The sequence below is a fragment of the Harpia harpyja genome, chromosome 1, assembly GCF_026419915.1.
Source record: "Harpia harpyja isolate bHarHar1 chromosome 1, bHarHar1 primary haplotype, whole genome shotgun sequence".
NCBI classification, from domain to species: Eukaryota; Metazoa; Chordata; class Aves; order Accipitriformes; family Accipitridae; genus Harpia; species Harpia harpyja.
The window spans coordinates 92,014,330-92,029,664 of record NC_068940.1 but is presented as its reverse complement, the minus strand read 5'-3'; the positions used below and the strand labels follow the sequence as shown (position 1 = coordinate 92,029,664).

General features: G+C 47.2%; 1 protein-coding gene across 3 annotated transcripts in view; it reads right to left on the bottom strand.

The window, feature by feature from the left end:
- JCAD (junctional cadherin 5 associated) overlaps window positions 1-2,715 on the bottom strand; it is a 63,017-nt gene extending 60,302 nt beyond the window's left edge. For all 3 annotated transcript variants that reach the window (XM_052805243.1, XM_052805213.1, XM_052805190.1), the window contains exon 1: window positions 2,582-2,715. The gene's annotated coding sequence lies outside the window, so the exon portion shown is untranslated. The remainder of the gene's footprint in view (window positions 1-2,581) is intronic.
- Window positions 2,716-15,335: the final 12,620 nt, after the last annotated feature.

Here is a 15,335-nt window from a genome sequence, read left to right as displayed (position 1 = left end):
GATCTAGGGATGGCTCTTGGGCTGCAGAGAGGGGACATGGGTAGCCTGGTCTGTGCAGAGCTGTGAGGAAGCAGCAGGAACTTGGTAGTACTGATTGGGTGCACAGGAGCATTGGGGTCAGCACTGGGAGCTGCCAGGATGATGGGCTGAGCTTGCTCACATGGGAAGGAATCTCAGCAGATTTTGACTACTCAGCCCTAGCACGCTCCTAATAAGTTGCTATTTTTTCCCTTCAAAGGCTGTCACTAAGCCAAATTGGAGGAGATTTACAAAGTAAAAAAAAAAAAAAAAAAAAATCACAGTCCTAACACAAAGCTGCCAAATTTCAGATCTCTACTCCAATGCACAGAGGGATAAGAACTGTCCAAGGAAAGGATCACCAGGTTCCCCCCTCCTGTTTCTTCCTTTCATTTTTTTTCCAGTTGGACAACAATACATTTTTCCCTATGCTCATTCTTGGAAACGGCTGGACAGTTTTGGCTGAAATTTTCCAGAAAAGAACTTAGCCCAAGGCAGACAATCAAGTTGGAAGAACTCAGTCTAAACAGTTCAAGTCTGGCAGTTATAAGCAACTGCGAATGCGGTCTTATAGCAGGACACATATGAGTAACCTTAATCATAGGAGCTGTATGCCATCCCACCTTTGACGCATTTGAAGTTATAATAGCTGATGATGCTGTTCCATTCAGGTGCATTTTATCACGATTCAGATATGTCACCAGTAAAAGAGCTTTACATCAGTCATCCCACTGAGCCTTCCCACACCCCTTCCTACTCGAACAGCTCTTCCCATCTAACTACTGGTCGTACAAAAAAACACAGTTCCCTCGCCTCCAGTATTTGCATTTGAGCTTCGGCTTCTTGGATAGAGGCAGCTGATGCTAAAATAGGATTGCTCTCTGAACTAATGTATTCAAAATTAATAAAAGAAATAAAGCAACACACTCCTCTGGCAGGTTCCCATGCATATTTTCCATAAAAGTTCATTTTTCCACAAGAACAAATTGTGAGTATGTGGGGCATTTGCACTGAATCTTGATACGGAGCTTAGAATTCTTGGCACTGCTTGGGACGTTAAAATGACATCAGCTCCACTTTCTATATTGAAATTTTATAGTTGCTGCCTGACCGCATTTCTTTGTTCTGCGCATATTCTCTCTCCTCCAAGCTGCCTCTCTGCCACAATGTACTGTACATGAGTATCATGAAAAGCTGTGTGTTTGTATTCCTTATAGCCCTGCTTGCCTCTCCCTGTGCCGGGCACCCAAGTGATGAAGCTGCATTTCTTCCTCCAGGACAAAGCAGCATTGTTGGCTTAAGGGACGAGGGCACCTTTGCCAGCTGAGAGGCTTCCCTGCAGCGCAGTGGCTCTGTGCTGCGAGGGAGCTGGTGTGCCAAGCAGGGTCCTCCTCTTTTCTCCGGAGGAGCAGAGGAGTGGAGTGCATGCTGCCGGGGGTGACAGGGCTGTGGGACAGCGGGGACCGGGGGAGGCCAGTTATTGCAGGCAGAACACTGTGAAACTATCCTGTCTGGCTCAGGGAAGGGAAAGGGGAGTGGAAAGAGGGGGAAGAGGAAAGGGTGCATCTCTGGGTGGGAGACAAGGCTTTCTCCAGCACTGGCAAGGTAGCACCTAGAGCAGCGTTTGTGCAGTGCTACCTCGATGGAGGGAGAGGATAAGTGCCCCCCAACACACAAACACTGCCCCATGCCTCTGTGCAGGGAGGGGCAGCTTTTTTTTAAATTAAGCAATAGTGTGAGTAATGGTGTTTCTCTATTATTCAGCAGCGTGACCCACTGTGTTTGAACACTGTGGGGCAGGAGGACAGATTTGGTGCTTGGGATCCCCTGTGGATCACAGCATGGGGAGAAGCAAGAGTGTCGGGGCTGGGAGAGTTAACAGACTCCAGTAACTGCGAGTACAGTTCCACGGGCATAAGCACAGACATCACACTCGTTTCCTGGATTTCAAATAAAATAAGGATTCAAGGAAAAGATGATGCTTTCCTACATCCCCTGTGACTTGGAAAGCAATAAGAGCAAATAAAGGCAGTTAATTATCTGGCACGCCACATCCAAACATTTCTGAAAGCACCGCTCTGCCGTTACTGTAAGAGTCACGCTGGAACAGCATTAGCATATACTCTGTAAACAGACTCAGTGCCATCCTCCGGCACAGCCTCAGCCTCCCACATGGGGATTACAGCAGCTGGACAAACCCAGGAGGGACTATACCTGACAGTCAACAAAATGCTAGTTTTGCTTTAGTCTGGCTTGATCGCAGTAGTACCTGGCTTTGTTATTTCCTACATTGCCTACATGCTCACCGTCTCTACCATGTGATGGAGAATTGCTGCTGCTTGCTTCTCCATGCAAGACTATAATTTCATCATTTCACTGTCATATGGAAATAGCCACAAGATCAGATTAACTGTTAAAGATTGTGAAGCCATTTGCCAAATATTTCTTGCTCTATAAGCAACAACATTTTTACAATTGTGTTTGCAACAGCATTTTTGCAATCACATTTATACACTCCTTTGCAAGCACATGCAACCATATACAGAATGCAGAAAATCTTTACCTTGCGTGCCCAGAGGAGAGAGTCTGGTTTCCTCTCATGGATCAGAAGTAGGATGAAAAACAAACCCGAGAAAGACCCTTGAACAGACTCATCTGCTGAGAGTTGTCTAAATCCCAAGCCAGCTCCCGCTAGCAGCTCTAAGTTTGTGCTCTGAATAGAGGCTGTGTTATTTTAACCACAGGATTTCTAGTCATGGGGGAGGAGAGATGGATTAGGTACGTTTGCAATCTAATGCTTCACATTCACCTCAACTGAAATGAACTCCTTTAAGCCTGATGTAAATAAGTACTGCTAAGATATAAATTTCAAGAGCCCACTAACCAATTATGCTTAAACTAACATTCTAAATAACTGTGGAAAATTCCAGAGGAATAAGATAACATACTTTTGTGTTCTTTCCTAAATAAAAGGCATGTGTGGAATTTCATGCTAGATACTACGACAAGTGAGGGGCAGCAGATGAACTGTGCAAACTAACCTATGTAAGGTGCCATACCTCATAAAACAATATTCCTAACACCTGTTAGCATGGATTTCAGCAGGCATCCCAGCAATTTGGGTTTTCATGGCTTGTAAAAAGTACAGATATGAGGGATTTGAATCTAAGATTTCAAAAGAGCAAATAAAGCTCTTTAAGGTAATAAGGCAAGATTTTAAAAGGCCACGAGGTCTGTAGTTCTGCAGGAGCACAGACATTAGCCCGCTGAACAAGTGCCATCTCCAACAGGGATGTAAGCTTGATACCCTCCCTGCAGCTTATGGATCGCTACGGAGATTGTTAAATGCAGGCAAAATATTGTGCCCAGGACACTGGTTTGGGGTTTTTGTTGTTTAATCCAGCTCAGACTCTGCCTTCATTTCCTGGTTTATGACACTTTGGTGCTGCAGCTGCTGTGGTTGCAAAGCATGGCTACAGTCCAGGCTTCCAGGGCCACCTCACAGATGATGGAAAAGAGATCTATTAACTTTCTGAGAAGTATGATTTATAAATAAAACATGTTCTTAAACCTCGGGCTGAACTGAGGAAAATTATTCGGATGCAACACGCTAGAGGAAAGGGGACAAATTCAAATTCATCTCTGACAGCACAGGCTTCAGGAACACAAGTTTAATTCCATTTCGAATAAAACCTGGCTCTATAAATAACATTATCTTACGCTTACATAATGCTCTTCATCCCAAAGCATTCCCGAGTGCTTTGCAGATGTAATCATCCTGTCCGAAAACCGCGGGCGGACCTCCCGCCTCGGCGTGGAGGACAGCGCTGGCCGGCAGTGCTGCGTGCTCTGGGCAGGAGGGAGGCAGCGGAGCATCCAGCGGCAGCTTGGCCGGATCCCGTCTGTCGGCAGGAGCTGGCAGCTGGCTGGGGCACCACAGCCGGTGCCCTGCTCTTGGGGAGCTGGCCGGGAGCACGGGGCATTAGCTTGTTGGGTCACCCGGGTACCGCTGGCTGCAGGAGAGCTCGCTCTGATGTACACGTCTGGTATCTTTAACGACCAGCAGTGGTTAAGAGCCTGTCGCCCGGCTCAGCCCGCAGGTTCCCAGAACGGCCTGGGGTATCTCCGGGGATGCCAGCCTGCTTCCTAGAGCTCAGGCTGAGCTCTCTGAGCTCCCCCTGATGCTTGGCTCAGGCTGGCTCACCTGAGCTTGGGTTTTTGCAGGGTAGGCAACTGGTATCCCAAGCATCTGTGCCACAGGCAGGGATGTGCACCTGAGCTAGAAGCAAAATGTCCCCAAACCTCCCATCAACATGCCTCTGGCCCATCAACCAGCTTCTCCTTTCACCAGTCAAGCAGCTCACTCCACCCCAGCTGGCTTTCTTTGGCATTACTGTAATTGCCATAAGATCAACTCCACTGATGTGTCCCAGCTATAGGTTCTACCTCATCCTTGCATGGGACCCCACAAGGAAAGCAGGCATGAGAAATGCTCTTGGGGCAGGTATTGCTACAGCCCTCCTGGGGGGAGCTCCAGCTGGAAGAGCCCCGGTCTCCCAGTTTGCAGGGATACTTGTATGACAGGCACCAAAGCTGTGCACCAACATTGCAAGCTGCCAGAGAGGACTTTAGGAAGAAAACAACCTGTCTCCTTTTCTTGTGCTCCCTGCTCCACCTGGATGGAGGATCTTTGCATGCACAGAGGAAGTTTCTGTGCTGCAGAGGGGTATATTTTTGCTTAGCTGGCTTGATAGGAAACAGCAGGAGGAAGAGAGGCCAGCAGAAGTTGCTCTGCAGGTTGACCTGAAAAGAGTCCATTTTTCCAGAGACACTAAAAAAAAAAAGTGGGAGGGGGAAAGCAAAAATAGTTTTGAATTAAGTGAAAGCATTTGATCCTAACACATGGTTTGGTTTTTCCAGTTTATCTCTTAGGTCAGACTGTACTCAATTTACAAAGAAACAGCACTTTAAAAATGTACATAAAGGAAATGAGGAGTTTCATTTCTAAAATGTCAAGGCAAGACATTTCAACGTTCCATATTGCTCCTGTTTCTTTGGGATGTGGAGAAAAGTAGTAACAGAGGGATGGGTTTAGTGTTCGTTTCCTTTCTCCTCCCAGACAAGTCAACAAATTGGACCCTAATTCACAAACCAGTTCCTTCAAGTTCATATTTTTTATCCAAAAAAAAGAAAATCATACTGTCTGAAACCTTTGCCAGATTTAGGCTCTGACACAGCAGCCAGCATTTGGAAGTCGAACACCTGCCTATTGATGAAGTTGTTATTTTTCTCTCGTGCCTTGAGGCAGCTCAGACCTGCTCCCTGCCTGACGTGTCCTCCTGCTGCAGTGCAGACCACAAACGTGCCCGCTGCCTCCAAAACAAAGTCGGCTCCACATAGTTTCCTAGAGCTCTTTCCTTCTTCATCCAACCCTAACATTACAGATCTTAGCTGGAATGGCTGTTTCCCAAGTGTAAACAGCAACACATTATTCCCCGTCTGTGAGAGGAACATTCCCTTTCAGCACCCTCTGTGCGATGCTGGATACTTCTGCACTCCAATCATGCCGGGTTGAGGTCTGTAACTTGCGGTGCTCACCTGCCTTCCATTAAAGTCTGCAGAGTAAACCATGGCCCATGCTAGAACTATTTTGGGATTCAGTTTTGCATTTCAGTCAGTGCTTAGATGAATCGAGCAACAAATGAAAGCAAACGTGAAGCACGATGAACTGTTCAATGAAGTAAAATTTTGCAGCAGCAAGAACTCCCACAGTGGCCTCCCCTTCTGAGATAATGGGATGAAGAATTCATAATAGATGTTGTCAATGGGAAATTACATGCTAAAGGAACCTGAATAGTTGTCCATCTATTTTGCATGCTTTCTCCCTTTTTTATAAAGTGAACTGAGAATTAGAGATAAAAAGTTTCTATTTCTTTTGATTAGGGAACTGCTTCTAGAAGTGATATTGCCAATCCCCACCATTAAAAGATCTGTTAGGATCCACACAAAACCACGACTGATCTAGAAAACACAAACTTTTGGGGAAAAAAGCCCATTGGGGAGGGTAGCAGACCACATTTTCACACTTCTGCTCTGCAGTTTTGACATCTGGTACTTACTTCTGTTGTAAAAGAAAGCAAATGTTTTCTTTAATCAAAGTACTCCAGGAACTGAGGCCCTGAACCAGCCCCTCCCACTATCAAGTATCATAAGACACAAAATTGTGATAGTTGTCAGAAATGAAAAAAATTACAAGAAAAAAAGAGAATTTAAGCTGATGTGTTTTGAGTTATCTTCTTTCTGGATTGCAGTGCTTGTTTCTGTTCTACTTATTTCTAGAATTATGTTGATCGCAATCATCGGTGAACATAAAACACCAAATGACGTGACAAGCTAAAACTGAACGAGCTTACAGTTAATTGCAAGTTAACTCAGGGAATTCCACCAAAGAGTTTCCCCTTAAATGAAGTGTGTGCAGCCCTCCGTTACAAGCCCAAGATAAAACAGGTGGGTGCCCAGTTCGGGGGAACCAGGCCCTGTTGGCTGGCACAGGAGGGGCGGTGGCAGCCATTGACCCTACGTGGGCATTGCTTCCCCTCTCCAAACCCAGTAGGTCTTGCCCATACCATGAGGAAGTTGCACCCAACCTAGCAAGAAGCATCTCCCAGTTAATGGCATTAGGAATCTGACCCCCGTTCAGGGTTATGTGGGACACTGCTCGATGCAGGCAGCCCAGGCACCCATGGGGAGGTGGCAGGTCCAGGGGACATGGAGGGGGGGCACCCCCCACCCTGGCCCCAGGAGATCCAGGTCTGCTGAGCAAGAGCAGGGACATGCTGGGGTGGGCTGAGCACCGTAGCCAGGCCCTGCAGGCTTTGCCGTGGCTCTGGCATGATGAACAAATTTAAATCAATCTCCTTCTGGAACGAGTACTTGTTTAAGTTTCACAGATCACCACTGCCCCAAGTCAACTTCGTTTCACATGGTGGAAACCTCTGAAGTTGTGTTGAATGTTAGTACATGAGTACTGGGCAAAACCTAAAGTATAATATAACTATAATCGTGCAGGCTCTTCTTACCCTGCAGTGGTGGATCTCGAGGAACTGCAGGACTCTGCAAAGGATTAAATGACTGAATCACCAGGGACCAGGCGTGAGCCAAGGACCTACTGGGACTTCAGCAGAGGTGACCTGCTGTGCTCAGCATGCATAAGGAAAGCTGTGGTCACCTTCAAGCCTGGGGTACCTCACAGTTGTTCCAGGAAAGGTTCAGTGGCAGTGCCCAGGGCTGCCTCAGGATGAGGCTCACTTTTAATTATTTGAATTGCCAATAACAGAATTGTAAGCCTGGCCTGTATCTGTAATCGCTCAGAGTAGGGTGGGAATTTGTGTTGCTTAACAAGTTCTTTTGGTTAAATTAACAAATTTAGAGAAAATAAGGATAATTAACTCTTCTCCATGGACACTTAAGAGTGCATCATGACGGTAGCTAAGCTGGCCTCTCTATTGGGTGTATCCCTAACGCTCCTCCCATTCATACGAGAATGCCTGCATTTGGTGATGCTTTAAATCTGGGCTAACTGGCCCAGTGCAGGTATAGACTTGAGTTCAGGGGTTGCTTTTGCAAAGGAACACCCTGCTTGCAAAGATGATGAAGCTGAAATCATTCAGCTGCTGGTAGTCTTCCCATATCTCCCTGCATGCCTAGAAGGCACTGGGAAGCATGCTGTCCCTAGCGTGCCTAGAAGGATGGTTTTTAAATGACTTACTAGGCAGGTACCATAGAATAGCTCACCTTCTGGCAAGGCGATGGGTTTTGGGGGACCCACACAGGTGAGAGCAGCAGTATGACAGCACAGTAAGGTTAGTACAGTTTCCGGGGTGACTGCTGACATCGAAGCCAGACTGGCCCAGGAGTGCTGCCCTTGATGCAGTGCCCTTAATGCCCATCACTGGCATTAACGCTCTGATGAAGATATAACCAAACTGTCAATTGTATTGAGCAGATTTTTGTCCTAATTTTCTGGATAGAAAATGTTATTATATTGCCCTTATGGTGATTTGCTTCAGAATGGGCTTCCTTCTGGTGGGAGGATTTCAGTTAATAGATCTGATTGGAAAATTCCTGTCTAGTTAGAAGTATTTTATTATAATGTTAGAAAGAGGTATTATGACCTGATTATGTCTTATTTAAGCTTTCTTACCCTGTCTATCTATCTGTACCTCTTCTACATCCCATCTCCCAGCCTTTTTTGGCTTGCTGTGGGTATGAGACAGAACGAAAAAATCCATGTAGATCTCTGAAGGAAGAACATGCATTTCCTGAAGGGAGCTTTTGGATGAGATAGCTGAAAACCAGGCTGTATAGACAGCTAAATTTCACTGAGGACAACACTGAAAATACTCCTAGAGAAGAGCTGGGTTTGTTCAGCAATAGAGAAGTGCTAGTAGCAGTGCCCAGTGAGACCTTCCACTCTAGAAGATGTTATCTTCTCCCCCAGTCCCACCAGATGGGCAGATGCGATTGCTACTACTGAATATGCCTTTGTTATGAGGTGCCTTCTGAGGTCCTCAAGTGTATTAAATCCCAACAGGCAGGCTCATCTGTCAGCAGGAAACATTTGCGCTAGATATGTGACTGCTATAAACTGGAATTTCTGCCTTGGAGAACTTGTGTTATTAAAAAGCTCTGCTGTTGCAGGAGGACCTCTTTGCATCTCCTGCAATGTTTATATGCTCATCTTTATTGTGGAAAGGAAGATTACCTATTGTGACATTCAGGATCAGAAATGAAGGCAACTGAGTTCTGATTTATGAGATGAAGGGTTATCTCTGTCTTAACAAAGCATTTATGTTCTTGCAGTCAGATATGTGTATCTTTAAAACTGTGTTACATTATGATACCCAAAACAAAACAGTTTTCAGGTACAGCAGGTAGTTTTAGGAGTGGCAGCTCTTGCTTTACTTTGTGAGCAATGCCTCTTTGAACTGCCCTGTCTTATCTTGTACCCTCCATAGCATGAGCTGCTCTGCACATGCAGTAGAAGCCACCATCGCAGTGCTTGTCGTGGTTTAACCCCAGCCAGCAACTAAACACCACGCAGCCGCTCACTCACTCCCCCCCACCCAGTGGGATGGGGGAGAAAATCGGGAAAAGAAGCAAAACCCGTGGGTTGAGATAAGAACGGTTTAATAGAACAGAAAAGAAGAAACTAATAATGATAATGATAACACTAATAAAATGACAACAGCAATAATGAAAGGATTGGAATGTACAAATGATGCGCAGTGCAATTGCTCACCACCCGCCGACCGACACCCAGCCAGTCCCCGAGCGGCGAATCCCTGCCTCCCACTTCCCCGTTCCTATACTGGATGGGACGTCACATGGTATGGAATACACCGTTGGCCAGTTTGGGTCAGGTGCCCTGGCTGTGTCCTGTGCCAACTTCTTGTGCGCCTCCAGCTTTCTCGCTGGCTGGGCATGAGAAGCTGAAAAATCCTTGACATTAGTCTAAACACTACTGAGCAACAACTGAAAACATCAGTGTTATCAACATGCTTCGCTCTGAACTCAAAACATAGCACTGTACCAGCTACTAGGAAGACAGTTAACTCTATCCCAGCTGAAACCAGGACAGTATCCACCCCTTATTCTATACCATTGACATCATGCACAGTTCCCATACCTTTAGTTACATCCTGATCAATCATCACCTTTCCATTCCTTTAAGACATATGAGCAATGATATATATATATGTATACACACACAGACATATCATTCCTTTAGTTCATGGGTCATGTTCATAAAATGTTCATTGAGTTCATTTAGTTTCCGACTCTGGGCTCCATCTGTCATACCAGTCTTTCTGGGCAGGAGGGATGGTGCAAAGTCCTCTCAGTCGGTAGAGCAGAATTGGGCTTCAGTGCAGTGTGACAAGCAGGTGACATTTGGCGCAGCAGGAGGATGGTGTGCACCGTTGGATTGTTGCATGCTGGAGTCAGTTCTGGTTCCATCACTACTGCGCTTTGCTCAGTTTTATCACAGTTCTTTTCTTGCTTGATCTAAGTGATTCTTACTATAGTACTATGGATATAGCACATAATTATAGTAAGGATAACATACAGTAGCAGGGTTATATAGCAACTAATATACAGTTTAATTCTGGCTGTTCTCACCTAAAATTAAATCCCCTTGAGGCACACATCGGACTTCCCCATCTTTTCGCATCACCCACCAAGTGCACCCAGGCCCTTGAGCAAAAGCAATCCCACGAATGGGTTTACCTTTGCCTGAGGCAGGAGTAACCCAGACTGTCTTCCCTAACATATTTTTTATGTGCACTACAGGGACTTTATCCCCTTCTACAGTATGTAAAAATTCTGACTGGGCAGGGCCACCCCGATTGGCAGATCCTCTGGTGTTGACTAACCAGGTGGCTTTTGCTAAATGTGTATCCCAATGTTTGAAAGTTCCACCCCCCCTTGCTTTCAATGTAGTCTTTAACAGTCCATTGTATCGCTCAATTTTCCCAGAGGCTGGTGCATGATAGGGGATATGATACACCCACTCAATGCCATGCTCTTTGGCCCAGGTGTCTATGAGGTTGTTTTGGAAATGAGTCCCGTTGTCTGACTCAATTCGTTCTGGGGTGCCATGTCGCCACAAGACTTGCTTTTCTAGGCCCAGGATAGTGTTCCGGGTGGTGGCATGGGGCACAGAATATGTTTCCAGCCATCCAGTGGTTGCTTCCACCATCGTGAGCACATAGCGCTTGCCTTGGCGAGTTTGTGGGAGTGTGATAGTCAATCTGCCAGGCTTCTCCATATTTATATTTCAGCCATCGCCCTCCATACCACAGGGGCTTTAACCGCTTGGCTTGCTTAATTGCAGCACATGTTTCACATTCATGGATAACCTGTGCAATAGTGTCCATGGTCAAGTCCATCCCTCGGTCACGAGCCCATCTATATGTTGCATCTCTTCCCTGATGGCCTGAAGCATCATGGGCCCACCGAGCCATAAATAGCTCACCCTTATGTTGCCAGTCCAGGTCCACCTGAGCCACTTCAATCTTGGCAGCCTGATCCACCTGTTGGTTGTTTTGATGTTCTTCAGTGGCCCGACTCTTGGGTATGTGAGCATCTACATGACGTACTTTTACAACCAGATTCTCTAGCCGGGATGCAATATCTTGCCACAGTGCGGCAGCCCAGATGGGTTTACCTCTGCGCTGCCAGTTGCTCTGCTTCCATTGCTGTAGCCACCCCCACAGGGCATTTGCCACCATCCATGAGTCAGTATAGAGATAGAGCACTGGCCACTTTTCTCTTTCAGCAATATCTAATGCTAGCTGGATGGCTTTCACCTCTGCAAACTGACTCGATTCACCTTCTCCTTCAGCAGTTTCTGCAACTTGTCGTGTAGGACTCCATACGGCAGCTTTCCACCTCCGATGCTTTCCCACGATGCGACAGGATCCGTCAGTGAACAGGGCATATTGCCTCTCATTTTCTGGCAGTTTATTATACAGCGGGGCCTCTTCAGCACGTGCCACCTCCTCCTCTGGTGACATTCCAAAATCTTTGCCTTCTGGCCAGTCCGTGATCACTTCCAAAATTCCTGGGCGACTGGGGTTTCCTATGCGAGCCCGTTGTGTAATCAGCGCGACCCACTTACTCCACGTGGCATCAGTCGCGTGATGTGTAGAGGAGACCCTCCCTTTGAACATCCAGGCCAGCACTGGCAGTCGGGGTGCTAAGAGGAGCTGTGTTTCAGTACCAATCACTTCTGAGGCAGCTTGAACTCCTTCATATGCTGCCAATATCTCTTTTTCAGTTGGAGTATAGCGAGCTTCGGATCCCCGATATCCTCGACTCCAAAACCCCAGGGGTCGGCCTCAGGTCTCCCCAGGTGCTTTCTGCCAGAGGCTCCAGGTAGGGCCATTCTCCCCAGCTGCAGTATAGAGCACATTTTTAACATCTTGTCCTGTCCGGACTGGTCCAAGGGCTACTGCGTGAACAATCTCCCGTTTAATTTGTTCAAAGGCTTGTTGTTGCTCAGGGCCCCATTGAAAATCATTCTTCTTTCGGGTCACTTGATAGAGAGGGCTTACAATCAGACTGTAATTTGGAATATGCATTCTCCAAAACCCCACGACACCTAAGAAGGCCTGTGTTTCCTTTTTATTAGTTGGTGGAGACATAGCTGCTATTTTGTTAATCACATCCATTGGGATCTGACGACGCCCACCTTGCCATTTTATTCCTAAAAACTGGATCTCCCGTGCAGGTCCCTGGACCTTACTTTCTTTTATGGCAAAACCGGCTTTCAGAAGGATTTGGATTATTTTCTTCCCTTTCTCAAAGACTTCTTCTGCCGTGTTGCCCCATACAATGATGTCATCAATGTATTGCAGGTGTTCCGGAGCTTCACCTTTTTCCAGTGCAGTCTGGATTAGTCCATGGCAAATGGTGGGGCTGTGTTTCCACCCCTGGGGCAATCGATTCCAAGTGTACTGGACACCCCTCCAAGTAAAGGCAAATTGTGGACGACACTCTGCTGCCAGAGGGATTGAGAAAAACGCATTAGCAATGTCAATTGTAGCATACCACTTGGCTGCCTTTGACTCTAGTTCGTATTGAAGTTCTAGCATATCTGGAACGGCAGCACTCAGCGGTGGCGTAACTTCATTCAGGCCGCGATAGTCAACTGTTAGTCTCCACTCCCCATTAGACTTTCGCACGGGCCATATGGGACTATTAAAAGGTGAGCGAGTTTTGCTGATCACTCCTTGGCTCTCCAGTTGGCGAATCAACTTGTGGATGGGAATCAGAGAGTCTCGGTTGGTGCGATATTGCCGCCGGTGCACCGTCGTGGTAGCAATTGGTACTTGTTGTTCTTCAACCCTCAGCAACCCCACAATCGAAGGGTCTTGAGAGAGACCAGGCAGGGTAGACAGCTGTTCCGTGCCCTCCGTCTCCAAGGCAGCTATACCAAAAGCCCATCGATACCTTTTTGGGTCCTTAAAATACCCTCTCCTGAGATAGTCTATGCCAAGGATGCACGGAGCCTCTGGACCAGTCACAATGGGGTGTTTCTGCCATTCATTCCCAGTTAGGCTTACTTCAGCTTCCAATACAGTTAACTCTTGGGACCCCCCTGTCACACCAGAAATAGAAATGGGTTCTGCCCCTTCATAACTTGATGGCATTGAAGTACACTGTGCGCCGGTGTCTACTAGAGCCTTATACTCCTGTGGGTCTAATGTGCCAGGCCATCGAATCCACACAGTCCAATAGACCCGGTTATCCCTTTCCTCCACCTGGCTGGAGGCAGGGCCCCTCTAATTCTGGTCAGAGTATCCAGTATTCACTTCTCGTAAAATTGGCTCAGAAGTCCCTTCAAGAGGATCAGAAATAAGATCAGCCCTTCTACTCTGTTTGGAAACCGGAGCGGCATTTTTCCTGGTAGAATCCCCTTTTGTGGTGTTTTTTCCTCGCAGCTCACGTACCCGTGCATTTAGGACCGAGGTAGGTTTTCCATCCCATTTCCTCATGTCCTCTCCATGATCACATAAGTAAAACCACAGGGCACCTCGCGGTGTGTACCTTCTATATTCTCTCTCTTGGGCAGAGGAGCGCTCACTCCTAATAGCTGAGACATTGGTCCTTACAGGTGGGCAACAGGACATCTCCTCTTTGAATTGCTGGAAATCCTCGGACAGCTTCTCCACAGCCGAAATGCAGGCTTGTAGGGAGGAGGAGAGATTTTCTTCGTATTGACGGAGTTGGCGAGCCACTTCATCCACTGTCGGTGCCTCTTCGTCTTTCCAGGTCATTATTGCCAGTGAGTTGGCATAGGACGATGGTGCGCTCCATACAAACTTCCGCCACATGGGTCATGTGCATTGGACTTCGTCTGGATCTTTGGGTAATTGTGGGTTGTCCGGATCATGATGAATTGTCTCTAGCACAGCTAATTCCCTCAGATATTGGATACCTTTTTCCATGGTTGTCCACTTGCTTGATTGACATATAACATCTTCCTTAAAGGGGTACCTTTCCTTCACACTTGACAGGAGTCGCCTCCAGAGGCTGATGGCTTGTGTCCCTCTTCCAATTGCCTTGTCAATGCCACCTTCCCTGGCAAGCGATCCCAGCTGCTTGGCTTCCCTACCTTCTAATTCCAAGCTATTAGCCCCATTGTCCCAGCATCGGAGGAGCCAGGTGATAATATGCTCACCTATACGGCGGCCAAAATCTTTTCGCATATCCCGCAGCTCACTCAAGGATAGGGACCGGGTTATTACCTCTGGTTCTGCCTCTTCCTCCTGTTCCCGTGATGACCCTGGTTCGCCTTCATCCTTCGCTAAGCGAACTGATTTTTTTGTATATTTCTTTTTCTGTACGGGGGCAACTGATACTGGTGCAGGTTGGTCCGCTGGTTCAGTTGCAGTACCGCTCGCCGGGTCTTGGATAACCGCAGTGTCTGTTGCCAAGGTTTGGGTAGCTGCTGTGCTCGTTGCTGGGGCTGGAGGGACCTCAGTGCCCGTTGCCGAGGTTTGGGTAGCTGCTGTGCCCATTGCCGAGGCTGGAGGGGCTGCAGTGCCTGTCGCTGAGGTTTGGGTAGCCACAGTGCTCGTCGCCGGGGCTGGAGGGGCCGCAGTGCCCGTTGCCGAGGTTTGAGTGACCGCAGTGCTCATCGTTTTGTTGTTAGGTCCAGAGACCTTCTCTTCCCCTTGAGGGTACTGAGTGGTGTCGAACAGGGCTCGATAGGCATGGGCCAGGCCCCAGCACGTTGCAGTAATTTGTATCTCTCTGGAGCTGCCGGGGTGACAGCATACCTTTTCCAAATATTTTACTAGTTCTTCTGGATTCTGCACTTGTTCAGGGGTGAATTTCCAAAACATTGGAGGTGCCCACTTTTCTAGGTACTTGCCCATACTACCCCACACACCCTGCCACTCATAATTATCCAGCCTTGGGGCAGATCTCTGGGTGATTTTCTTAAATAGTTGTTTAACCTTAAACGAGAGCTGAACCACATATTGAGAAACATGCTAATTCCTAGCAGTAGGGCTAGGACCGTGCTGGTCCCAACATCCCAAGAGTATTCAAATTTTTCAAAATTCTCAAACACCATTGTAACTGGACTGAAGGAGAAAGGAGAGGGGAAGAAAGGTATCCCACCCATAGACTGGTTTTCCAAGGAGGAAAGGTAAATGGTATAATTATTAATACTTTCCCACAGATGGCTTCCACAGTATAAAGGTGACAATGCTGGGTGCAAGTACCGGATTAATCCCACAGCTGAC